The sequence below is a fragment of the Neoarius graeffei genome, chromosome 23 (genome assembly GCF_027579695.1).
Source record: "Neoarius graeffei isolate fNeoGra1 chromosome 23, fNeoGra1.pri, whole genome shotgun sequence".
In the NCBI taxonomy this organism is placed as follows: Eukaryota; Metazoa; Chordata; class Actinopteri; order Siluriformes; family Ariidae; genus Neoarius; species Neoarius graeffei.
The window spans coordinates 32,621,306-32,649,193 of NC_083591.1; positions in this window are offsets into that span (position 1 = coordinate 32,621,306).

The following is a 27,888-nucleotide window of genomic DNA, read 5'->3' on the forward strand; positions in this document are numbered from 1 at the left end:
AGGCATCACGGTTATTTATAATGATTATCTAGGTGTAACACAAAAACCTGGTTATAAATTTAATACATTTGAAGTTCTTCATACTCATATAATGTATGTAGCCTCGAAAAATAAGTCTACCCAGTTAATTCTGTTACTTATTATTTACAGGCCCCCAGGGCCATATTCTGAGTTTCTTTCTGAATTTGCAGATTTTATCTCAGATCTGGTTATTTCCTTAGACAAAGCTTTAGTTGTCGGAGATTTTAATATTCACTTCGAAAACTCAGAAGACCCTTTGAAAACACCGTTTGTGTCCATTTTAGATTCAGTAGGGATTAATCAGAATGTCATAGGACCGACCCATAATTGTGGTCCCACCCTCGATTTAATACTAACATTCGGGTTAAACATAGAAAATATAGTCATACTTCCACAATCTCAAGTTATCTCAGCTCATTATCTCATCTCATTCAAAATATGTCTGAGTAATAATATATGCACCTCACCACACTACTGTATTAAACATACATTCACGTCAACTACTGCACAGAGCTTTATAAATGATCTCCCAGAGTTATCAACTTTGATTGGGTCACTGTCAGCCCCTGCAGAACTTGATCAGGCAACTGAATGCTTAGAGTCAACATTCCGCCATACCTTAGATAATGTAGCTCCTCTTAAAAGGAAAATGGTCAGAGACAAAAAAAATTAGCACCCTGGTATAATGATGACACTCGCACATTAAAACAGACCACTTGAAAATTGGAATGTAAATGGCGTCAAACAAAATTGGTAGTGTTCAAATTAGGGTGGAAGGAGAGCTTCCTGAAGTATAGAAAAGCTCTTAGTGCTGCTAGATCAACATATCTCTCCTCCCTTATAGAAGATAACAAAAATAATCCTAGATTCCTATTTAATTACTGTTGGAAAATTAACCAGGAATAAGTCCACTATAGACACATGCACACCTGTAGTATGTAGTAGCAACGATTTCATGAATTTTTTGAATGACAAAATTGAGAATATCCGACAAAAAATTCAAACTACTAATTTAAGGTCAGACAATGTAAGTGACCCTGTAGTTAACAATATAACTGTATCAATTAGAATGTTTTACTCCCCTAAAAGAAACTAAATAACTTTCATTAATCTCGGCATCAAAAGCCTCAACTTGTGTACTAGATCCTTTAACTACACGTCTATTCAAACAGATAATACCTGAAGTAATTGAACCGCTTCTAAAAATAATAAATTCTTCTCTTAGGATTGGCTATGTACCCAAATCCTTTAAACTAGCAGTTATCAAACCCCTGATTAAAAAACCTAACCTTGATCCCTGTCAGCTGTCCAATTATCAGCCAATATCAAACCTCCCCTTTATCTCCAAGATCCTTGAAAAAGCTGTGGCACAGCAGTAATGCTCATATTTACATAGGAATAACATTCATGAAATGTATCAGTCAGGATTTAGACCTCATCATAGCACAGAGACAGCTCTGGTTAAAGTAGTAAATGACCTACTGTTGGCATCTGATCAGGGCTGTATCTCGCTGCTTGTGTTGCTTGACCTTAGTGCAGCATTTGATACCATTGATCATTCCATTCTTCTGGATAGACTAGAAAATGTTGTAGGAGTTAAGGGAACGGCCCTCTTCTGGCTCAAGTCTTATTTAACTGATCACTATCAGTATGTTGATATAAATGATGATATTTCTAGACGTTCTGAGGTAAAGTTTGGTGTTCCACAAGGTTCTGCCTTGGGTCCACTGCTTTTTTCTTGATATATGTTACCTCTGGGTGATATTATTCGTAAACATTGTATTAGTTTCCAGTGTTATGCTGATGACACAGAGGGGTCATTCCACGTCAATTCAACCGGGGCCCGCACACTTAGGTCTCAAAAAATTCTGAAAAAATCACCAGATGTACCCATGTTACCTAGGAGAAACATTGTGAGTTTATTTGAATGTAAGCTGTATACTTTCCATGTTACAGCCAGTTTTACTGGGGGAGAGGGGTGTCAATTTTGTTCAGACTCTTTTTTTTGGTCAAAGTTCACAAGCCCATAGCTCAAGAACTAAACCATGTAGGAGGCTCAAATTTTGCATGCTGGTACATAAATAGGAATAGTATGTAGCAAAACTGTCATTTTGGGTCTGGATGATCCTGCATGGTCATAGCACTCCCTCAAAGATGATCAAAATTTTATTGGAGTTATTGGCTGTGCTCTGTTTAGGCCTTCAGAAGACATATTTTTACCCAACATAGGCTCTTGATTTTTTCCCCTTATTGAAATAAGTAGAAACAATCTCAAAAAAAAGCAATAAACAGAAAGGAAACTCTATCAGTGTTTGAACAGAAGACCTCACAAGTCTGGGCAAAATGCACCATTGAGAGCAATATGTTTTCTATAACATTAATGTAAACAGTAAATAACCAAAGGCCAATTTTGCCCTGACATGATCACCTGAGAGTGCCTGTGCAGGGGGTGGAGGTATCCTTTTCAATTTCAATGATTCAGTGATTTTAGGGGCACCTGTGGTTACTCTCAATATTGATACTCTCAATATTCTCAATACTCTCAACCACAGGTTGATTCCCAACATCATACTTTCTCTCTGCCAAAGTGAGTTTTCTTGAGAAAAATGCCACCGGGTTGAGTTTGGGTCTCTCACTGAAACACAGAGACAAAACCCCTCTTATTTCAGTGTAGGAGGCATCTACCTCAACCGTGAATGCTTGGTTGGGTCAGGGTACTGCAGGATTGTGGCTGAAGTGAAGGCATTCTTAAGTCAACTGAAGGCTTCCTCTGCTGAAGGGTTCCAGTGGAGGCGTTTGGGTCCTTTTCTGAGCAAGGCTGTTAGGGGAGAAGCAATGGTACTGAAACCTCTAATAAAGTGATGATAGAAGTTGGCAAAACCTAAGAAACACTGGAGCTCCTTCACAGACGTGGGCACTGGCCAGGACACGACTGCAGAGACCTTGGAGGAGTTCATACTGACTCCCTCTGTGCCAATGATGTAACCCAAAAAGGAGATCTGATGCAAGTGGAACTTGCATTTCTTGGCTTTTGCATAGAGGTGATTAGCTAACAGGCATTGGAGAAATGATCTGACATGTCCCAGATGCCTCTTCTCATCGGGAGAGTAGATCAAGATATCATCAATATATGCTATCACAAACTTGCCCAGCATATCCCATAGCATGTCACTGATAAAACATTTGAATGCACTTGGTGCTGAAGAAAGGCCATAAGGCATTACCCTGTACTCAAAATGGCCAGCGGTAGTGCTGAAGGCAGTCTTCCATTTATCGACCTCCTTGATTCTGACCAGGTTGTAGGCACTGTGCAGGTCAAGTTTGGAGAAAAGCTTGCCAGTGAGAAGTTGTTCTAAAGCTGAGGGGACCAGTGGAAGAGGATAGGGGTATTTGACAGAGATCTGATTGATTCCCCGAAAGTCGATGCAGGGTCAGAGACCTCCACCTGTTTTCTCCACAAACAAGAACCCCGCTGATGCTGGTGACTTTGACGGACGTATGTACCCCTGCTCAAGGGCTTCTTGAATGTACTCCTCCATGGCAGTCTGTTCCTTCTGAGAAAGGGGATAAATCAGACTGTGTGGAGGTGATGTACCTTGCAGAAGATTGATGGCTCAGTCATATGGATGATGTGGTGGTAAGCCACAAGCTTTACCCTTGCTAAAGACTTCCCTCAGGTCAGAATAACACTCGGGAGCATTCTCCATTGAATCGGGTTGTGGACTCTCTACCAAAGTAGAGGAGAGACAGAGTTGGGGCCCTAGAAGACAGTTCTGAAAACATGTGGACGACCACTGGAGAATCTCCTTATTCTGACACAAGATTAGTGGGTTGTGAAGCTGTAAACAAGGATATCCCAGGATGATATCATGATTAACGGTAGTGGTCACATAGAGCACTGCAAAAAATGATATCTTAGCAATGAAAATATCTTCAAAATAGTTGAAACAATCTAGCATTTTCTATTAAAAGAATACAAGACACCAATTCTGAGATTATTAAATCTAGTTCTAGATTGCAACCAACTTATTCTAAGATGTCTTATCAAGTAAAAATATCTGTCCATGCAGCAAGATAATTTCACTAGTATTAAGTAATTTTCTCCTCAAATTCAGTTTTCAATTTTTTGCAGTGAGAAAAATGAGTTCAGAATGGAGTGCACTCACTTGTATACGAATGGGAGTGGTGCAAGTAGTAACAAAACCATCCCCTATTGGTCCTCCGTCGATGGTCCTGATGCTGAGTGGACTCTGCAGAGGGGTTGTGGGCAGACCAAACTTCTGGACGATTGAGCAGAAGTCAGATAGCATGTGTGTGTCGAAGATTCCAATTTCAGCAATAAAGGTTTTTTAAAAGACTGTGAGTTGAATTTTCTAACAGGACTCACTGAATCGGGGGTGGTCTCAGCTTGGCTAGTGCGAGGTGAGCGAATGGGACACTGGGTGATAAGATGCTCTGAACTCCCACAATAGAAATAGAGCCCCTCTTTCTTCCTTCTCTCTCAATCAGGGTTGGTTGGAAAGTAGATAATCCAGTCAAATAGCTAGATCAATGAGGGATTCTAAGGTAAGGTGTTCATCTCTACATACCAGTTTGCTTAGAATTTCGGGACGAAGACCTTGGCAAAACATTATCTTTAATGCCGGTTCATTCCATCCACTGGCTGCCACTAGAGTTCTGAAGTCCAGGGCATATTCTGCAACTCCCCTAGCGCCTTGTGTGATGATGAGTAAACTCTCGCTGACTTCAATCCCCTCAGGTTCGTGATCAAACACTTGGTTGAATAATTTGAGGAAATGTTTGTAGGATGTCATGTGCTCCTCTCCATTCCTCCTTACTGCGCTAGCCCACTGTAGCGCTTTGCCGGTGAGAAACGAAAGAAAGTTAGCAATCTTACTTTCTTCAGAGATGTTAGGCATGGCTGAGAAGTACAAGGAGCACTGAAGTAGAAATCCCTTACAATTGAGGGCATCCCTGGCCTATTTCTGTAGAATGGGAGCTGATAAGCAGGACTCGGAAAAGCTTCAGAGCGTGTTAGGAGGGTCTGTGGCACCGCAGCTGCTATCTGTGCAATCCTGGTATAGAAGTCTGCAAGCATCTGTTGGTGTTCTCCGAAGAGGCGTCTCTGAGCACTCAGAGCAGTTTGCTTTGCCTCCTCTGCTGCATCCATCGAGGCGAAGTATCCTGTGAGGGTGCAGGCACTTACGGATGTATGTGCAGGGGAGAGCGGGGGAGCAAACAGGAAACATAGCCAAACCACAAAACTAGAATCGTAGTCAAAAAGCAAGCAAGGGTCGTTTGATCAGCAAACAGGACAATAAAGAGGAGACAATAAGTGTAGAAGTAAAGAGATAGAGAGGGTGAGGAAAACTACAGGCAGACAGAGACAGAAAGGCTTGGTATGACTGGGTAAAATCAGAACAATACTTCACAATGAAAGTGAGAGTGAGAGAGGCTTAAGTAGTGGCTGACTGTGCGTGAATGAGACTCAGCTATAATCAATAAGCCGGTGACAAGGGGCGCTGTGGTTCTTGGGCATTGTAGTTCTGAGAAGCCATGTTTGTAGTTTCGATAGAGCTGTAGCTCTCAATGCCCTTACTGACATTGGGCTACTTTGCAGAGTTTTGCATGTTTTCCCCTGCATCTGCTCAGGTTTTCTTTCTGTTCTCTGGTTTCCTGTTGCCACCCAAAAACATGCAGTAATGTGGATTAGCTATGCCAAACTGGCCCTTGCTGTCAATCAGTGTATGAACATGTGGCCACGTGGTACCCTGCAATGGAATTGCTCCAAGTATTCCCAGGATAGGCTCCAGATACAACACTGACCAGGATTAAGTGGTTACTGAAGATGAATGAATGAATGAATGAATGAATGGTCACAAATACATAAAAATCATCACAATGAGCAACAGTGACGACAAAACAACAACAACTGAACAGCACTGCAAAACACTGCAATCCTTAATTAAAGGAAAAGTAAAAGTAACAACAACAAAACATGCAGTGTATTAAACAGTGACACACACACACACACACACACACACACACACACACACACACACACACACAGAGGTGGACAGTACGAAGTACATTTACTTGAGTACTGTACTTAAGTATACTTTTTAAGTATCTGTACTTGAGTATTATTTTTTCTGGAAACATGACTTGAACTTTACTACATTTGAAAGGCAAATATCGTACTTTTTACCCGACTACATTTCTGTCAAAGTCCTCATTACTCGTTACCATGAAGCAGCTTTGAAAGCGGATGTTTTTTCTTTTCTTAAACATGATGGTTTTTTCTCATGTGACACTGAGACAGCCTAATAGTAATCACTAGGGTCACATCACGTCCATAGACTGTATAAAATCAAGTTCAATTATTTCTCAGCAGCATTATTTGAACACAATCAGTTGATGGCTGAATGGAAGGAGGTGATTCTTCTGGGGAATGCATGCACTCAGTCATACCTAGAACCCATGTTTCAGTTTTCTGAAAGGATTAAAGATTCGTTTTGTTTTAAATGTTTGCTTTGTTTGCCGAAAATGGACCACATCACGGCCTACAAAAACGTCTGACTTGTGGAAGCATATTGATCTATATGAATGTTTTATTCCAAGAGAAAGCTTGTGATGAAGTTGTCCGTGCTTTTAGAGCTAGCGATAACGTTGCAATAGCTATGCAGTCTGGTTAGTCTAATGACTTTTTATGGATTTGCTCACCAAGTTGCCATAGCCTTGTCCACGGCTAACGTTTACACATAGCTAGTTAACTTGGACACTGTTAGTTAGCACGTAAAAATGGAGTCACGCTAACATGAATAATGTTAACTTACCTGAAGTCCTTTCAGAAATATGTTTTAGCATAATCTTGCCAAATAAACAGAATGTAGAAATCTTTGTTTTCTAGTAACATTAGCTGAACATTATGATTTCGAATTTGAAAAGAGTTTGTTAGCATGTCAGGTGGAGCTTCACTGACTAGCTAGCTTAACGTTAAACCACCATGATGGCACAGCATGTGCTCATTTTGTGAATTCACATTTCTGTCTTTGGTAACGGCGTTAGGCTTTGTAAGTGTTGTGTCAATAATACAACAATCTGTTGACAGAAAATGTACTTTTAATACTTAAGTATTTTTAAAAGCAAGTACTTCAGTACTTTAACTTAAGTAAAAAATTGACTGGACAACTTTCACTTATATCAGAGTAACATTTGACCAGTGGGATCTGTACTTTGACTTAAGTAATGAAGTTGGGTACTTTGTCCACTTCTGTGTGTATATATATATATATATATATATATATATATATATATATATATATATATATAAAATATATAAAACCCCGATTCCAAAAAAGTTGGGACAAAGTACAAATTGTAAATAAAAACGGAATGCAATTATTTACAAATCTCAAAAACTCAAAAACAATCCCCCTAATTCTGCGCCGACAAATAGTGGAGCAATATCAGAAAGGAGTTCGACAGTGTAAAATTGCAAAGAGTTTGAACATATCATCATCTACAGTGCATAATATCATCAAAAGATTCAGAGAATCTGGAAGAATCTCTGTGCGTAAGGGTCAAGGCCGGAAAACCATACTGGGTGCCCGTGATCTTTGGGCCCTTAGACGGCACTGCATCACATACAGGCATGCTTCTGTATTGGAAATCACAAAATGGGCTCAGGAATATTTCCAGAGAACATTATCTGTGAACACAATTCACCGTGCCATCCGCCGTTGCCAGCTAAAACTCTATAGTTCAAAGAAGAAGCCGTATCTAAACATGATCCAGAAGCGCAGACGTCTTCTCTGGGCCAAGGCTCATTTAAAATGGACTGTGGCAAAGTGGAAAACTGTTCTGTGGTCAGACGAATCAAAATTTGAAGTTCTTTATGGAAATCAGGCACGCCGTGTCATTCGGACTAAAGAGGAGAAGGATGACCCAAGTTGTTATCAGCGCTCAGTTCAGAAGCCTGCATCTCTGATGGTATGGGGTTGCATTAGTGCATGTGGCATGGGCAGCTTACACATCTGGAAAGACACCATCAATGCTGAAAGGTATATCCAGGTTCTAGAGCAACATATGCTCCCATCCAGATGACGTCTCTTTCAGGGAAGACCTTGCATTTTCCAACATAACAATGCCAAACCACATACTGCATCAATTACAGCATCATGGCTGCGTAGCAGAAGGGTCCGGGTACTGAACTGGCCAGCCTGCAGTTCAGATCTTTCACCCATAGAAAACATTTGGCGCATCATAAAACGGAAGATACGACAAAAAGACCTAAGACAATTGAGCAACTAGAATCCTACATTAGACAAGAATGGGTTAACATTCCTATCCCTAAACTTGAGCAACTTGTCTCCTCAGTCCCCAGACGTTTACAGACTGTTGTAAAGAGAAAAGGGGATGTCTCACAGTGGTAAACATGGCCTTGTCCCAACTTTTTTAAGATGTGTTATTGTCATGAAATTTAAAATCACCTAATTTTTCTCTTTAAATGATACATTTTCTCAGTTTAAACATTTGATATGTTATCTATGTTCTATTCTGAATAAAATATGGAATTTTGAAACTTCCACATCATTGCATTCTGTTTTTATTTACAATTTGTACTTTGTCCCAACTTTTTTGGAATCAGGGTTGTATATATATATATATATATATATATATATATATATATATATATATATATAAAATGTGTGTGTTTGTGTGTGTGTGTGTGTATATATATATATATATATATATATATATATATATATACAGTTGTGGTCAGAAGTTTACATAGAGTGACATGACTGTCGTCTTGGATATGAATGTCATGGCAATATTTGGCTTTCAGTAATTCCCTTGAACTCCTTCTTTTTCCGTGGCAGAATGTACAGCATACAGTACATCTTAAAAAAAACACTAAAATTTGGTGCACAAGTTTTCATTTTATTTGGGTTTTCTGAAATCAATGGAGGGTAAACATATACATACAGCGCACATAATATTTTGGGTAAAATGTCTCTTTGCAAGATTCACCTTGACCAAACATTTATGCTGACTATGAACAAGCTTTTGGCAGCATTCTGGTTGGATATTTCACAACTCTTCATGGTAGAATTGGTAGAGTTCAATTAAATTAGTTTTTTTTCTTGGCATTGACTCGACTTCAAAGCACAGTCCATATATTTTCAATAGGGTTGAAATCAGGACTTGTTTTAAGCTTAATGTTAGCCTGCTTTATCCTCCACAACCAGCTCTGATGCGTGTTTGGTTTCATTGTCCTGTTGTAACTCCCAAGTCATGTTCAAGTTTCTGATGGTTTATGCTGATGAATACTGAGGTAGTCCACCGTCTTCATTATTCCATCCACTTTGTGAAATGAACCGGTTCCAATGGCAGCAAAACAGCCCCAGAGCATGATCCTCCCACCACCACCAGTTGGTACAGTGTCCCTATGTACATGGTGGTCATTGTGGCCAAACAACTCAATCTTTGTCTCATCTGACCATACAGCTATCCTCCAGAAGGCTTTGTCTTTGTCTGTGTGGTCAGCTTCAAACTTTAGTTAAGCTTGAAAGTGTCAATTTTGGAGCAGGGGGTTATTTCTTGGATAGCAGCCTCTTAGTCCATGGTGATCTGAACTGTAGACAGTGATCCATCAGCTTCCAGTTCATGGCAGGGCTGTGCCATGGTGGTTCCCAGGTTTATTCATGACCATCCAAACCAATTTCCTTTCAGCTGAGGGTGACAGTTTGGGTTTTCTTGAAGCAAAGTGGCTTAGCAAAGTGACTACACCTCACCATAACTTGGATACAATTGGTTGAACTGAGCTTGGAATTTGCGATCATTTAGAAATGGCTTCAAGAGACATTCCGGAGTTGTGTATATCTGTGATCCTCTTCCACAGATCTGCACTGAGCTCCTTGGACTTTCCCATTTTACTGTGTGTTGGTCAATCCTGTGACTCCTGTAAACAAATGCTTTTTATGAAGGCACAGAGAAGCTACCAGCTGTAGTCAATCATGATCACTAACAGGAAGTTAAGAGACCTTGGTCCTGGCAAGATAAGAGATATTTTGGACATTCCAGCACCTCTGAATTAATAATCTAAGTGAGTGTATGTAAATTTTTAACATACTATGTATAATTTGACCCTGTGTTGAGTTCAGAAAAAACAAAGAAAATTAAAACTTGTGCACAGAAAAAGAACAGTTCAAAGAAATTACTGAAAGCCCAAATATTGCCATGACATTCATATCCAAGATGAAATTCACGTCACTGTCTGTAAACTTCTGACCTCAAAAAAAAATGTGTATATATATATATATATATATATATATATATATATATATATATATATATATATATATATATATATATATATATATATATATATATATATATATATTACACAAGGGCGGCACGGTGGTGTAGTGGTTAGCGCTGTCGCCTCACAGCAAGAAGGTCCTGGGTTCGAGCCCCGGGGCCGGCGAGGGCCTTTCTGTGTGGAGTTTGCATGTTCTCCCCGTGTCCGCGTGGGTTTCCTCCGGGTGCTCCGGTTTCCCCCACAGTCCAAAGACATGCAGGTTAGGTTAACTGGTGACTCTAAATTGACCGTAGGTGTGAATGTGAGTGTGAATGGTTGTCTGTGTCTATGTGTCAGCCCTGTGATGACCTGGCGACTTGTCCAGGGTGTACCCCGCCTTTCGCCCGTAGTCAGCTGGGATAGGCTCCAGCTTGCCTGCGACCCTGTAGAAGGATAAAGCGGCTAGAGATAATGAGATGAGATGAGATATATTACACACACACACACACACACACACACATATATCTTTTTTTCCCTGTGGAGTTTCTTATTTTCTATCATTCCTGTCAAAAAGTGCATAAATAACTGATTCATTGATGCATTTTGTCCTTAGTTTTAAGCAAGCAGGCTTCTGTTGGGAGAAAGGACATGAATTAACTGTCATATGTAACTTTTTCAGCAATATCAATAAATTGACAATTTACCCTGGTTGGTTGTAGTCAGTGTTGTAGTTTTGTCTGTCGTAAAATTCACAGATGATGGTGTTGGCTTGGTGCTGAAGGTGTTCTTTGCTGTAGTCATTTTGTTTGTAATTTGGGAAGTTCCTAAGAATTTAATAGAAACATTTGAATGGATTATTATTTGAAATGTGTAAGTTTAAATAACCAAGGTTGTTGGAGTAATTTGACTACTGGTAGGGGGACACATTGATGCTCCTCAGAGCAGGTGAGGAAGTGGACAGTATTCTCTTGCAAAAACAGTGTGAAAAATTGCTTTTAATTAATAATTTCTCATGTTTGATAATAGCAATAATTTTTAATCTGTTTGTCACAAAGGATTGCACAGTGGTACAGCAGCTACCATTGCTGCCTCCCAGCTCCAAAGATTGATCATTTGGGCTACTTTGCAGAGTTCTGCATGTTTTCCCTTGTATCTGCTCAGGTTTCCTCTGTGTTCTCTGGTTTCCTGCTGCCTCCCAAAAACATGCAGAAATGTAGATCAGCTATGTCAAACTGGCCCTTGCTATCAATCAGTAAATGAAAATGTGGCCCACTGTTGTAGTTGAGTCACTAAACCAAGAGTCTGAGCCCAGTTTCGAGTGCCCAGTGTTCATGTGTGAGTCAAGTCCAAGTCATTAAAGAAAATTTTGAGTCGAGTCTGAGTCGGGTCCACTACTGATGTGAGTTGAGTTTGACACAAGCCCCACCATCCACAGGGCAAATTACATGAGAGAGGGTTAACAGTAGCTAGTTCATTGGTCAGCAAGCAAGCTCTGCTATCAACAGAGCAATGAACATAGCATGTCACCGACTTCTCTGGGTGTAGTCGTATCAAATGACGATTAAAGTTCAAGGTTGTCCCTGTCGTCTCCTCAATAGTTCTTCTAAATACGGAACACATAGCAGTGCATTTTTTTCCCACTGCACAAGAAGTCTGTACAAGCAAAGCAGGTAATCCTAGGGGCATTCTCTCCAGGCATTTTAGTGCCATTAATGTTAGTTTGTTCCTGAACATGACGTATGAACAGGTGAATGTGCACTCTCTTGCATGAAACTAGTATAAAAATTAATGTAGATATAAATGTCTTATGGCAAATTATATGGCATGTTACAAAAAAAAATCAGAGTCCTCTTCTCCAATTTACGAGTCTGAATACAGTTAATGCATGAGTCCAAGTCCGAGTCATCAGTGCTCAAAGTCCAAGTCAAATCACAAGTCCTTAAAATTAGGACATGAGTCAGATTTGAGTCCGAGTCCTGGACTCAAATACTAAAAGCCTGATATGTCCATATGGTACCCTGCAATGGACTTGCTCCCTGTATTCACAGGATAGGCTCCAGATCCACCACAACACTGTCCAGGATTAAAAGTAACAGCCACAAAACAGTGCAGTGGATTAAATAATGATACATATACATATGCATACGTTTTTTTCTATGGATGTTTCTTACTTTCTCTCATTCCTGTCACAAAGTACATACAGTACATACTGTAACTGATTCACTGTCCTTAGCTTTAAGCAAGCAGGTTTCTGTTGGGAGAAATGACATGAATTATCTGTCATATATAACTTTTTCAGCAATATCAATATATAAAACTGACTATTTACCCTGGTTGGTTGTAGCCGGTGTTATAGTTTTGTCTGTTGTAAAATTCACAAATGATGGTGTTGGCTTGGTGCTGAAGGTGTTCTTTGCTTCAGTCATTGTGTTTGTAATTTGTGAAGTTCCTAAGAATTTGACAGAAACATTTTAATGGATTATTATTTGAAATGTATAAGTTTAAATAACCAAGGTTGTTGGAGTAATTTGACTACTGAGAGGGGACACATTGATGCTACTCAGATCAGGGGAGGAAGTGGATAGTGTTCTCTTGCAAAAACAATGTGAAAATTGCTTTTAATTAATAATTTCTCATGTCTGATAATAGCAATAATTTTTAATCTGTTGGTCACAATAAAGGATTGCACAGTGGTACAGCAGCTACCATTGCTGCCTCACAGCTCCAAGGATTGATTATTTGGGCTACTTTGCAGAGTTTTGGATGTTTCCCCCTGCAACCGCTTGGGTTTCCTCTGTGTTCTCTGGTTTCCTGCTGCCTCCCAAAAACATGCAGTAACATGGCTTAGCTATGCCATACTGGCCCTTGCTGTCAATCAGTGTATGAATATGTGGCCACATGGTACCCTGCAATGTAATTGTTCCCAGTATTCCCAGGATAGGCTCCAGAAACACCACAACACTGACCAGGATTAAGTGGTTACTAAAGATTAATGAATGAATGAATGAATGAATGAATGGTTACAAATACATAAAAATCACCACAATCAGCAACAATAATGACAAAAAAACAACAACAACAACAACAACAACAACCAAACAGCACTGCAATCCCTAATTAAAGGAAATGTGAAAAGTAACAACAACAAAACAGTGCAGTGTGTTACACACACACACACACACATATATATAGAATAGAATGCCTTTATTGTCACTATAGGGGAGAGCGGGGTAAGATGAGCCAGGGGGTAAGATGAGCCACCCCCTGTTTCTAAGAAACAGTAAACAAATGTGACCATGTGACCACATTCAAAGGGGGGCGGGACCATTTACTTACACTTGTGGAGAGGAGCACCACATGTCAAACTAGGTGAGGGAGATATTTATAAAAATGTGTTTTTGTGCTTTCTAAGTCAATTCCATGTTTGTCCACAGTGAAGGTGATTTAGAGAAGACAAAAGTAGAATAATATTTAGACACATTAGGGTTAAGTTAGTGGCTTTCTAAGCTATGATATGAATGCTAATAAAAATAATTTTGATTAGCCTAATCCCCTTTATTAGCATTTTTCTACAAAATGGTGGCCACGGGGTAAGATGAGCCATTAGATGTGGGGCAAGTTGAGCCACTGGCTCAACTTACCCCATTGGTGGCTGAGCTTACCCAATATGGATGACACTTAAGTTTTCACATTTGCTGGTCATATATGACAACAACAACAAATAAACAAACAAATAAATAACATGTTAATATAAATAATATGTTTAAAACGTTTTTAATAAATAAAATAATGCCCTCTGTTATTACAGGTGTGCATGATGCCACACTCATACAAAAGAAAAACAGACAGGGCCGCACAGTCCCGTGCAGTTTTGGAGAGAGCCGCAGAGGAAGTCAGGAAAGGCAGGCCTATTCGGGCTGTGGCGAGGGATATGCATTTGGACAGGATGACTCTGACTAGGTTCATTGAAAAGATAAAGAATGGAGAGGTAGAGACAGGTTATACCAAGTTGGTGAAAGTGCATTTCTTCATTGGCCAGATAATCAAATTGGATGTCTTCGAAATAGAGGCAAGATTTCTCAAAAGAAGCCGGTCATGCCATGGCTCTGCAAGAAAGCCAACCTTTGTCTTCAAAGAGAAAGATGAGGCTGTCCTGTCAAGACAGGATATTGTGAAAAAATTGCCCCGCCCCTTTACTGTTGGGGGGACAGCACGGAGGGAGAGGCAAATGGTGTTCCCTTGCAATTTGAACGCTTGGAACATTGAATAATGATGAAATGATTGATGGAATGATTGCTGCATGTTTTAGCAATGTTTTAACCTACTGAAAGAAATAAGATTTTTTGGCACTGCTCTACTGTTTTAGTAATTTCTATAATATAGTATATCTCTCATTCCCTCTCTAACCATCCCTCTTTCTATCTATCTACGCATATCTCTCTCTCTATCCATCTATCTATCCCTCCCTATCCCATCTCGTTCTATCACCTCTCTCTTCATCTCCCCTTCTCTATGCAACGGCCCTATCCCCCACTTGATTGACTTGACTTGATTCATTGATTGCATTTCTAATAATAAAAGTTGTTTACTTTGTTAACCTAACATGTTTTGTGTTGGCTCAGTTTACCCCACACAGTGGCTCATCTTACCCCGTGCATGGGGTAAGTTGAGCCACTTGACATTTTTTTTTCAAGAGGTAATATCACTCTAACCATAAGAGCTTATCAATTGTTTTTTGCTCAGATAGTAACAGTACACTTTGAAATTTGGTATGGTGTGTAGACTGGAAGCAAAAATGGCTTTAACATGTAGTTATGATGAAAAATGTAAAAAGTGGCTCATCTTACCCCGCTCTCCCCTACACATGTACAATGACATTAAAGCATCTCCAATAACAGTGCAAACAGCGTGTAGAGAGGGAGAGAGAGAGGAAGGGGGGAAGAAAGAAAAAAAGGGGGGTGTAAGGGGGGTAAGGTGCACAGTCTGAGGTGTATGTGTTGTGTTACACATTATGGAGTGAGGTATTGCACATATAAAGTATTGCACAGAGACAGTCACATTATAAATTATTGCACGAGAGAGTCATATTATAAGATAAAATATTACACATTATGAATTATTTCAAGGTAAGGTAAGGTGCACAGACTTGAGGTATATGTGCTGTGTGTAAGGTGCACAGTCCTGAGGTGTATGTGCTGTGTGTAAGGTGCACAGTCCTGAGGTGCATGTGTTGCGTTTCACATTATGGAGTGTGGTATTGCACATTATAAAAGTATTGCATAGAGAGTCACCTTATAAAGTACTGCAGATTTATAAATTAGTAAAATAGTAAAATAAAATAGACTATAAAGTCAGAGCATATCCGAGTTCAGGGCGGTTATGGCTTTTGGAAAGAAGCTGTTTTTTAATCTATTTGTCTTTGTCCTGATGCACCTGTAGTACCTCCCTGAGGGCAACAGGTTGAACAGATCAAAGCCAGGGTGGGAGCTGTCCTTGATAATATTCTTAGCTCTGCTAAGGCAGCGGGAGGTGTAAATGTCCATCAGGGAGGGGAGAGGGCAGCCAATGATCTTCTGTGCTGCCTTAACTACCCTCTGGAGCCTCTCCCTGTCTACAGCAGTGCAGCTGCCATACCATACTGTAATACAGTACGTCAGTATGCTCTCGATGGATGAGCGGTAGAAGGTCAGCAGCAGGTTGGAGCTTAAGTTGTACTTCCTGAGGACTCTCAGGAAGTGTAGCCGCTGCTGAGCCTTCTTAATGACTGCTGTAACGTTTGCTGACCAGGAGATGTCGGCGGAGATGAGGACACCGAGAAACTGGAAGGTGGAAGGTGTGAACCCTCTCCACGTACTTGTTGTTGATGGAGAGGGGGGCTAGGTTGGTGCTGTGCTTCCTGAAGTCATATATATATATATATATATATATATATATATATATATATATATATATACACACAACCCCGATTCCAAAAAAGTTGGGACAAAGTACAAATTGTAAATAAAAACGGAATGCAATGATGTGGAAGTTTCAAAATTCCATATTTAATTCAGAATAGAACATAGATGACATATCAAATGTTTAAACTGAGAAAATGTATCATTTAAAGAGAAAAATTAGGTGATTTTAAATTTCATGACAACAACACATCTAAAAAAAGTTGGGACAAGGCCATGTTTACCACTGTGAGACATCCCCTTTTCTCTTTACAACAGTCTCTAAACGTCTGGGGACTGAGGAGAAAAGTTGCTCAAGTTTAGGGATAGGAATGTTAACCCATTCTTGTCTAATGTAGGATTCTATTTGCTCAACTGTCTTAGGTCTTTTTTGTTGTATCTTCCGTTTTATGATGCGCCAAATGTTTTCTATGGGTGAAAGATCTGGACTGCAGGCTCGCCAGTTCAGTACCCGGACCCTTCTGCTACGCAGCCATGATGCTGTAATTGATGCAGTATGTGGTTTGGCATTATCATGTTGGAAAATACAAGGTCTTCCCTGAAAGAGACGTCATCTGGATGGGAGCATATGTTGCTCTAGAACCTGGATATACAGTACCTTTCAGCATTGATGGTGTCTTTCCAGATGTGTAAGCTGCTCATGCCACATGCACTAATGCAACCCCATACCATCAGAGATGCAGGCTTCTGAACTAAGCACTGATAACAACTTGGGTCGTCCTCCTCTTTAGTCCGAATGACACGGCATCCCTGATTTCCATAAAGAACTTCAAATTTTGATTCATCTGACCACAGAACAGTTTTCCATTTTAAATGAGCCTTGGCCCAGAGAAGATGTCTGCGCTTCTGGATCATGTTTAGATACGGCTTCTTCTTTGAACTATAGTGTTTTAGCTGGCAACGGCGGATGACACGGTAAATTGTGTTCACAGATAATGTTCTCTGGAAATATTCCTGAGCCCATTTTGTGATTTCCAATACAGAAGCATGCCTGTATGTGATGCAGTGCCGTCTAAGGGCCCGAAGAGCACGGGCACCTGGTATGGTTTTCTGGCCTTGACCCTTATGCACAGAGATTCTTCCAGATTCTCTGAATCTTTTGATGATATTAAGCACTGTAGATGATGATATGTTCAAAGTCTTTGCAATTTTACACTGTCAAACTCCTTTCTGATATTGCTCCACTATTTGTCGGCGCAGAATTAGGGGGATTGGTGATCCTCTTCCTATCTTTACTTCTGAGAACCGCTGCCACTCCAAGATGCTCTTTTTATACCCAGTCATGTTAATGACTGTGGCAGCGGGGGCGTGGTCAATCGTCGGTCTGTGAATGGAAGGTGGAGTCAGGGAAGTTAAGTGGCAGAATCACTGCACCTGACATGAATTAACCTGTGTTTGTGTGTCTCCCCCAGTGACCACGCCCTTTAAAAGGAGAGAGAGAGCAGAGAAAGGAAGCTCTCTCCCCAACCAGAACACTTGTGTGTGTGCGCGTTTCTGGCTGGGAGAGTGTGGAAAGCTGAAAAGCTATTAATAAAAAGAGTTTTTGTAACACTCAGTTCTGGCCTGCCATGCTTCTGTGCTCCACCCACCTCCAACTATCCTTACAGTGGTGCCGAAACCCGGGATTGGGAGTACAGAAGAGAAAAGCCCCATGGAGTCCTCTCCCTTCAAGGACCTGGTCCATGCCCTCGCCACGGCCCACCAGAGCCAGCACCAGGTGCTGGTCGCCCTCCAGAAGGAGCAGGAACAATGGTTCGAAACCCTGGTGCTGGTGCAGCAGGAAGATCGCCAGGCGTTCCGGCACCTCCTCGCGTCGGCGGGGTCCACCACCGCCGTGGACCCTCCCCGCCTCGCCCTATTGAAGATGGGTCCGCAGGACGACCCCGAAGCCTTCCTCACTCTTTTTGAGCAGGCAGCAGAGGCATGGGGTTGGCCGGTGGAACAGCGCGCGGCGCGCCTCCCCCTGCTAATGGGTGAGGTGCAGTTGGCTGTGCTACAGCTCCCTGCCGACAGCCGGCTGGCCTACACCGACCTCCGCAGAGCCATCCTCCAACGCGTGGGGCGCACCCCGGAGCAGCAACGTCAGCGCTTCTGCACGCTGTGCCTGGAGGAGGTCGGCCAGCCATTTGCATTTGGCCAACAACTCCGGGATGCCTGCCGGCAGTGGCTGAGGGCCGACAACTGCGACGCCAAGGGAATCGTCGACCTGGTGGCGCTGGAGCAATTCATCGCCCGACTTCTGGAAGGAACAGTGGAGTGGGTCCAGTGCCATCGCCCGGCGTCGCTGGATCAGGCCATTGTGCTGGTGGAGGACCATATGGCGGCTGTTCCGATGGCAGAACAGCGTGTCTCCTCTTCTGCCCTCTCTTCTCTCTCTCTCTCCCCTTCTGTTCCTCGTCCTCGTCCCATTCCCCCACCACGGAGGCGGGGGCCGGCTCCACCCCAGCCGGCCCACTGCACCCTCGGTGCCCTACCGTTTCCTACTTCCGTGTCGGTGTCTTCCCCCCCCTCAGGTGAGTGACCTCCGGAGCACTGGTGCAGAGAGAGAGCCTAGGCCAGTTTGCTGGCGCTGTGGGGAGCCGGGGCACCTCCAGCATCAGTGCTTGGTGATGGAGGTGGGCGCAGTGGTCTGGATACCCGATGTGGCAGGAACCGCCCTCGATCGGGCCAGAGCATATCGCATACTGGTGAGTATCCAAGGGGATATGTATCAGGCTTTGGTGGAATCCGGCTGTAATCAGACCTCAATCCACCAAAGCCTGGTGCAAGACAAGGCATTGGGGAGAGCACAATTGGTGAAGGTGTTGTGTGTGCATGGGGATGTTCACAACTACCCTTTAGTGTCGGTCCACATTCTGTTTCGAGGGGAGAAATTTAGAGTAAAGGCGGCGGTTAATCCTCGCCTTACACATTCGATAATTTTCGGGACTGATTGGCCGGGATTTAGGGAATTAATGTCACATTTAGTGAAGAGTGGGGCCTGCCATAATTTAGCGGGGGGAGGTCCCAGTGTGGCATTGTCAGGAGCAGCTGTCACAGAGCCATCTACGTCATCACCGCGTCAGAGTGAGGAGCAACAGGCTCCTCCTCCCTCTCTCGGGGAATCCCTTGCGGATTTCCCGTTGGAGCAGTCGTGAGATGAGATCCTGCGGCATGCGTTTGACCAAGTGAGAGTGATCAATGGTCAAACGCTCCAGCCAAACGCCACCCCGTCCTTCCCCTATTTTTCCATTATTAAGGATAGGTTATACCGAGTGACACAGAACACTCAGACTAAGGAACCGATAACGCAGCTTTTAATCCCAAAGAGCCGCTGGGAATTTATATTCCAGGTGGCTCACTTTAATCCCATGGCCAGACACTTGGGGCAGGATAAGACACTAGCCCGAATAATGGCCCGGTTCTATTGGCCAGGGATTCGCAGCGATGTCCGTAGGTGGTGTATGGCGTGCCGCGAATGCCAGTTAGTAAATCCAGCGGCCATTCCAAAAGCACCTTTGCGCCCTCTGCCATTAATTGAGACCCCGTTCGAAAGGATTGGGATGGATCTCGTCGGGCCATTAGATCGGTCAACATGAGGATATCACTTTATTTTAGTTCTGGTGGACTATGCAACGCGATATCCAGAAGCAGTGCCTCTTCGCAATATCTCAGCACGTAGTATTGCAGAAGTGCTCTTCCGTGTCATCTCCTGAGTCAGAATCCCCAAAGAGATTCTGACTGATCAAGGCACTACATTTATGTCACACACACTGCGCGAACTGTATGGGTTACTGGGAATTAAGCCTATCCGCACCAGCGTTTATTACCCACAAACGGATGGCTTAGTCGAACGGTTCAACCGCACTCTCAAGAACATAATTCGGAAGTTTGTAAACGAAGACGCATGCAACTGGGTTAAATGACTCGAGCCCCTGTAATTCGCAGTGCAAGAGGTCCCACAAGCCTCCATGGGGTTCTCCCCATTCGAATTATTTTACAGGCGTAAGCTGCGTGGCATTCTAGATGTGCTGCGTGAAAATTGGGAGGAGGGACCTTCAACAAGTAAGAATGAAATTCAATATGTTGTTGACCTGCGCACCAAACTCCACACACTCATGCACCTAACCCAGGAGAATTTGCGGCAGGCCCAAGAACGTCAAGTCCGTCTGTACGACAGGGGCACGTGCCTTAGGGAATTCACACTGGGAGATAAAGTACTCGTATTGTTGCCCACGTCGAGCTCCAAATTGATTGCCAGGTGGCAAGGACCCTTTGAGGTCACATGGCAAGTCGGGGGTGTCGACTATGAGGTGAGGTGAACGGACAGGGGCGGGGCGTTACAGATTTATCACCTCAATCTGTTAAAACTTTGGAACGTGGAGGTCTCCGTGGCATTGGTGTCGGTGGTTCCAGAGAAGGCGGAGCTGGGGCCGGAGGTTCAAAAGGGAAAATTGACATCGCCCACCGCTCCGGTCCCCTGTGGAGACCACCTCTCTCCGACCCATCTCACGGAAGTCGCCAAGTTGCAGACAGAATTTTCTGACATGTTCTCACACCTGCCCGGCCACACCCACCTCATAGAACACCACATTGAAACACCCCCGGGGGTAGTAGTGCACAGCTGCCCTTACAGACTGCCTGAACACAAAAAAAGTGGTTCGGGAAGAACTCGAGGCCATGCTCTAAATGGGCATCATCAAGGAGTCCCACAGTGACTGGAGCAGCCCGGTGGTCTTGGTTCCCAAAGCCAATGGTTCGGTCTGGTTCTGTGTGGACTATAGAAAAGTCAAAGGCGGTGTCTAAATTCGATGCGTACCCAATGCCTCATATTCACGAGTTGCTCGATCGACTAGGCACAGCTCATTTTTATTCGACACTGGATTTGACAAAGGGATATTGGCAGATCCCCTTGACTCCGCTATCCCAAAAGAAAATGGCCTTTTCCACACCGTTTGGCTTACACCAGTTCGTCACACTTCCTTTCAGGCTGTTTGGGGCGCCCGCTACGTTCCAGCGGCTTATGGATAGAGTCCTCCGTCCCAATGCCACCTACGCATCCCGCATACTTGGATGATATATTTATTTATAGTAATGACTGTCCGTGGCACTTAGACCACCTAAGGGCCGTCCTTAGGTTGCTGAGGCGAACGGGTCTCACAGCCAACCCGAAGAAGTGTGCGATTGGGCAGGTGGAAGTACAGTATCTGGGCTTCCATTTGGGCAATGGGCAGGTGCGTCCCCAAATCAATAAGAAAGCAGCGATTGTGGCCTGCCCAAGGCCCAAGACCAAAAAGGGGGTGAGACATTTCCTGGGGCTGGCTGGCTACTATTGTAGGTTTATACCTAATTATTCGGACATCACCAGCCCGCTGACTGATCTCACTAAAAAGGGGGCTCCAGATCCGGGCCAGTGGGCGGAGCAATGCCAGCGGGCTTTCTCTGAGGTAAAGGCTGCACTGTGTGGGGGGCCACTGTTACACTCCCCTGACTTTTCTCTCCCCTTTGTTTTGCAGACGGACATGTCAGACAGAGGGCTGGGGGCTGTTTTGTCCCAGGAGGTGGAGGGGGAGGACCGTCCAGTGCTGTACATCAGCCGGAAGCTGTCAGTGTGTGAAGGCAGGTATAGCACGATAGAAAAGGAATGCCTCACCATCAAGTGGGCAGTCCTCACCCTCCGCTACTACCTGCTGGGGCGCCCTTTCACCCTCTGTTTGGACCACGCGCCCCTGCAGTGGCTCCACCGCATGAAGGATGCCAACGCGCGGATCACCCGTTGGTATCTGGCACTCCAGCCGTTTAAGTTCGAGGTGGTCCACAGGCCAGGGGTGCAGATGGTTGTGGCGGATTTCCTCTCCCATCAAGGGGGGGGGTCAGCTGCAGGCCAGATGGCTCCCCGGCCCGAGTCGGGCAGTGGGGGTATGTGGCAGCGGGGGCGTGGTCAAGCGTCGGTCTGTGAATGGAGGGTGGAGTCAGGGAAGGTAAGTGGCAGAATCACTGCACCTGACGTGAATTAACCTGTGTTTGTGTGTCTCCCCCAGTGACCGCGCCCTTTAAAAGGAGAGAGAGAGCAGAGAAAGGGAGCTCTCTCCCCAACCAGAACACTTGTGTGTGTGTGCGTGTGTGGCTGGGAGAGTGTGGAAAGCTGAAAAGCTATTCATAAAAAGAGTTTTTGTAACACTCAGTTCTGGCCTGCCGTGCTTCTGTGCTCCACCCACCTCCAACAATCCTTACAGTGACCTATAGATAGTTTTCACTGATGTCACGGCATTCTGGGGAACGCCCCCCAGCCGCCATCTTGGAGGGCGAACAAAACGGACCATCACCACTACTGGCTACATTATCTCGGACGAATTTATGAAGTTATATAGTCAGTTTTCTAAAATAAAGATCAATGTCCGCAAAATCAAGCAAACAGAAGTATATACCGTAGATACACATCTCACAGTATGCAGCCAAACTGGCCTTGATTGGGGGAATTGACCCCTACGAAGTGGACAAAGATGCATTTTCAAGTGAATATGCAGGGCTGCCAAAGCCTGAAACTGCCAAAGCCTGCTCCAAAGCCTGAAACTGACTTCATCAAACTTTAAAGGCTGTCTGATATATACAACTTTATATATTCACAGCGCGCCTTTTGGCGGATGCCGCCTGAATCGTGCAGATCTGATTTTTTTTTTTTTTGGGGGGGGGGGGGGGCGTTGGAGTGTCTGATTATAATTTCAAAGTAAATTCTGTATTAAAATTACTAAATAAGCAAATCCGTTACAGTCCATGAAACAGGAAGTATAAGGATGAGAAAAAAAACCAGTTTAAATCAGGAAGCTGCGCACATTTGAGCAGTCCTGCACACTGCTCAGGACTACAGAATAGACTTAAAATGTTTTTCAAAAATGACCCTTGTGTGAGTGAAGTGACAAGTTTCAAATAGAAACGTGACAAACAAGCGATATTAAGTGTACATTACAATGTAAATGTACACTCAGCGGTTCCAGTTAGGCATTCTCCAGAGATTGTTTACATGATGTTTTGGTTTCCAGAAACAAACTTAAACACAATTGATTGTTTATTTAAACAACTTACCACTTATAAAATGATTGGAGCAGACTTTGCTGTGTTTGGAAGGCTGATAATCCTTGCGGTTGATTCTCGCAAGCCATAGATTTCTCCTTTGTATGCTGAGTTTCTTTGTTTGCTCGCCTTCGTGCTCCCGTACAGTGGGAATTCCATAAAAGCTCCGCTTGACTTCATCATCTGACCTATTACGACAGCCGTGAATACAAGAAGTTTGCACCATTGCTAGCTTTAAATAAATGTAAATAATATATAAATGAATGTAACTCGCGCGCTACAATGTGTGCTCAGTGACCCGTACGGTAAGCTTGCCCTCCAAGATGGCCGCCACCAGGGAATCCCCGACTCTGTGACGTCATGTGAAAACTATCTATTGCCAATTGACCTAATGAGTTGCAATTTGGTCCTCCAGCTGTTCCTTTTTTGTATCTTTAACTTTTCCAGCCTCTTATTGCCCCTGTCCCAACTTTTTTGAGATGTGTTGCTGTCATGAAATTTCAAATGAGCCAATATTTGGCATGAAATTTCAAAATGTCTCACTTTTGATATTTGATATGTTGTCTATGTTCTATTATGAACACAATATCAGTTTTTGAGATTTGTAAATAATTGCATTCCGTTTTTATTTACAATTTGTACTTTGTCCCAACTTTTTTGGAATCGGGGTTGTGTTTATATATATATATATATATATATATATATATATATATATATAAAAATTTTTTCAAGGTTGTCATAGCCGAGGCCTGGTAGTGGGGATAAGCTCCCACTATATATATAAAAAAAGCTCCATATGGCGTTCATCTCAAATAGCCTCTGACAACCAAGTCCAGCTCCTAGTCTGCATGCGTGGTTTAGATATCAGCCCGGTGGAACTGCTACTACTGATAGGAGAATGGGCGAAAGTGGTTAACTGGCACTTAAACTGGTGCTTTGGGCAGATGGGGTTCATCAACCTGGGAAGGTAGCCCATCTAGTAGAAGGAAGACTCTAATTTCAAACCTCCACTGCCTTGCGGCCTTACCCATTCATGGGAAAGGCTTCAGGAGTAAACCCTGAGGTTAAATCCAGAGTTGGAGTCCCTAAGGTGGTCTGATGCTGAACTTCATTGCTTCCAGCAACTCCTGTGGTGCTACAATTGTCAAACTGCATTGGCTTCTGGCCTGCCTTTGGATCACAGCGGCTGCATGGAGAGGGGGGATCTGCTGCATGGGCAACAGCTGATCCTCTATATTACCCTGCCCAGGCCTTGTAGCTCCACTGGAGAGGGCACTCGAGCATCATCGCAAGATGTCGACATAACACGGGAAGTGGCAAATACTGGGTCTAAGTTCATTTGATTGGCAAAGGAAATGAGCACCAGGGGTCACTTGTGATGGTGGGAGGGATCATCTCATCTGACTGGACAGCTATCGCCCGCCTCAAGCTGAGCAGCCCCCAGCCAGTAAGGTGCTGTCCTGCCATGGCCTGCTTGCTCCACTGGGTGCGTGGAGCTCAGAGAGCCATCTTGAATGGTAGGCCACAAAATCTGCACCAGGCAACTCAAGAAAGAAGAAAACTCCAGCTCTTCATTTTGCAAGGTGGAACATCAGGACCATGTGGCCTGGCCTCTCTGTTAACCTGCAGCAAATTGATGATGCCCCCAAAACTGGCGTCATAGACAAGGAACTCTCATGACTTAATGTTGACTCAACTGGCTGACAGCAGAACCGTCAGAGAAGCAAGTTACACCTTCTTTTGGCAAGGTAAGTCTTTGGATGAATCCTGCCAGCACAGTGTTGGCTTTGCTGCAAAGAACAAGCTTCTTACTTGCATTGAGCCTCCATCCTCTGGCAGTGAGAAGTTCTTACTACTCTGGCTGGCAACACCCTCAGGCCTAGCCAACATCATCAGTGCATACGCCCCAATTCTCTACTCCACCCCAAAGGAAAAAGATCAGTTCTACGAAGCCCTGTAAGAAGTGATATCCAGGATCCCCAAAACTGAAGGCCTCTACTTGCTTGGAGACTTCAATGCCAGAGTGGGAGCTGACCATGAGGCTTGGCCCACCTGCCTTGGTGTTCATGAAAGGGGCAAGATCAGTGAGAATGGCCAACAACTGCTGGAGCTGTGCTGCCTTCATGGCTTATGCATGACCAACACCTTCTTCAAGAGCAAGGAAATCCATCAGGTGTTTTCAAGACACCCATATTCTCACCACTGGCACTAGCTAGACTTAGTCATCACCAGGCACGTGGAACTTGCCAGTGTCCTCCTCACCCACAGCTATCACAGTGCGGACTGTGACATGGATCACTCCCTTGTGGCCAGCAAGGTGCATGTAGCACCACAGAAGATGCGCCACTCCAAGAAGAAGGGTTGCTCATGCATCAACACTTGCTATGTAGGAAACCAAGAGAAGACACAGCAGTTTATCAGTAAGCTGCAAAAGGCCCTCGTTGATAAGACGTCTGATTGAGACTCCATTGACACCAAGTGGTCCCACCTCCGAGAAGCCATGTACAACTCGGCCATCACTGCCTAGGGGAAAAAGGAATGTAAAAATGCTGACTGGTATGAGGCCTACTGAGAAGAAATGGAGCCCATGACTGAGACCAAGAGGAGAGCCTTCCTACCTTACAAGGCAGTGCCTAGCCCTAGTATACTGGAAGCCCTCAAGACTGCCAGGAAAAAGCTCAGCAGACCACCCGCCACTGTGCCAACACCTACTGGCTGAACCTCTGCAACAGTATACAGAAGCTGTCGACACCAGGGATGCAAGAGAGATGTATGAAGGCATCAAGAAGGTGACAGGCCCATCTACTACCAAGACCGCCCCACTCAAGTCCAAGATGGGTGAAGTTATCACAGACCAGGGGAAGCAGTTGCAATGCTGGGTTGAGCACTACCTTGAACTGTACACAACCCAGAATGTTGTCACCGACATTGCCTAGATGCCATCCCAGATTTGCATGTCATGGAGGAGCTAGACATATCACCTACCATAGAAGAGCTCAGTAAAGCCATCGACTGCCTTGCTCGTGGGAAGGCCCCCGGAAGTGACGGCATCCCATCAGAAGTCTTGAAGAGCGGGAAATCTGCACTGCTCCAACCCTTACATGAACTCCTCTGCTGGGAACAGGGACACATCCCCCAGGACATGTGTGATACTAATATCATCACTTTGTACAAGAACAAAAGAGACTGTAGAGACTGCAACAACTACAGGGGAATCTCCCTCCTTAGCATTGTAGGGAAGGCATTCACCCATGTTGCTCTGGCATGCCTGTCGACCCTAGCCTCCCGTGTCTACCCAGAGTCCCAGTGTGGCTTCCAAGCTGGCCAGTCAACTGTGGACATGATCTTCTTGCTACACCAGCTGCAGGAGAAGTGTCAAGGGCAGCAAATGCTACTCTTCATCACCTTCATCGACTTGACAAAGGCGTTTAACCCGGTCAGCTGGAGCAGAGTCTTCAGACTACTGCAAAAGATCGGTTGTCCTCCCCAACTGCTCATGGTTGTCACTTCATTTCATGAAAGCATGCACAGCACAGTTTGCTTCAATGGTGCAACATCTGAGGCCTTTCCAATCAGCAGTGGAGTAAAGCAAGGCTGTGTCCTTGCACCGACGCTCTTTGGCATCTTCTTCTCCATGCTCCTCTAGTACGCCTTCAAGGATTGCAGCGAGGGTGTCTACATTCACACCCGGGCTGATGGCAAGCTTTTCAACATTGTCTGCCTTCATGCCAAGACCAAAGTCACAGAGGTACTCATCTGTGAGATGCTCTTTTCTGATGACGCAGCCTTGACATCACACACCGAAGATGGCCTGCAGCAGCTTGTCAATCACCTCTCCCATGCATGCAAGGAGTTTGGATTGACCATCAGTCTGAAGAAGACAAGCATCATGGCGCAAGGTGCGTTCGCTCTTCCAAACATCGCCATCGATGGGCACAGCCTGGAAGTTGTTGAGAGCTTCACATACCTTGGGTCCACAGGTCTCCAGTTCACTCTCCATTGATGTAGAGGTGAACAACAGGATCACCAAAGCAGCCGCAGTTATGGCTAAGCTGAGCCAGAGTCTGGAAAAACCCCAGCCTCACTGAGAAGACCAAACTGCAAGTCTACCAGGCATGCATGCTAAGCATACTCCTCTACAGTAGTGAGGTGTGGAACATATATGCCAGCCACAAGAGGAAACACAACAGCTTCCACCTGAGGTGCCTCAGACCCATTCTACATATCCAATGGCAGGACAAGGTGCCCAACACAGAGGTCTTGGAACGCACCAAGATGAACAGAATGTTCGCCATTCTCAGCAAGAGGCTTCCTTGTTGGCTCGGCCGCATCAGGAGAATGGACTCAAGCCACATTCCCAAAGACTTAATGTACGGCTAGCTGGCAGAGGGTTCACGATTGGCTGGATGACCATGCCTGCGCTACAAAGCTGTCTGCAAAAAACCATGAAACTGTGCAGCATCAATGTCACCACCTGGGAACAATGTGCAGATGACCGTGCAGCTTGGCACCTTGCTGTCAGAAAGGGAGTACAGAGAGCAGAGGAGACAAGGA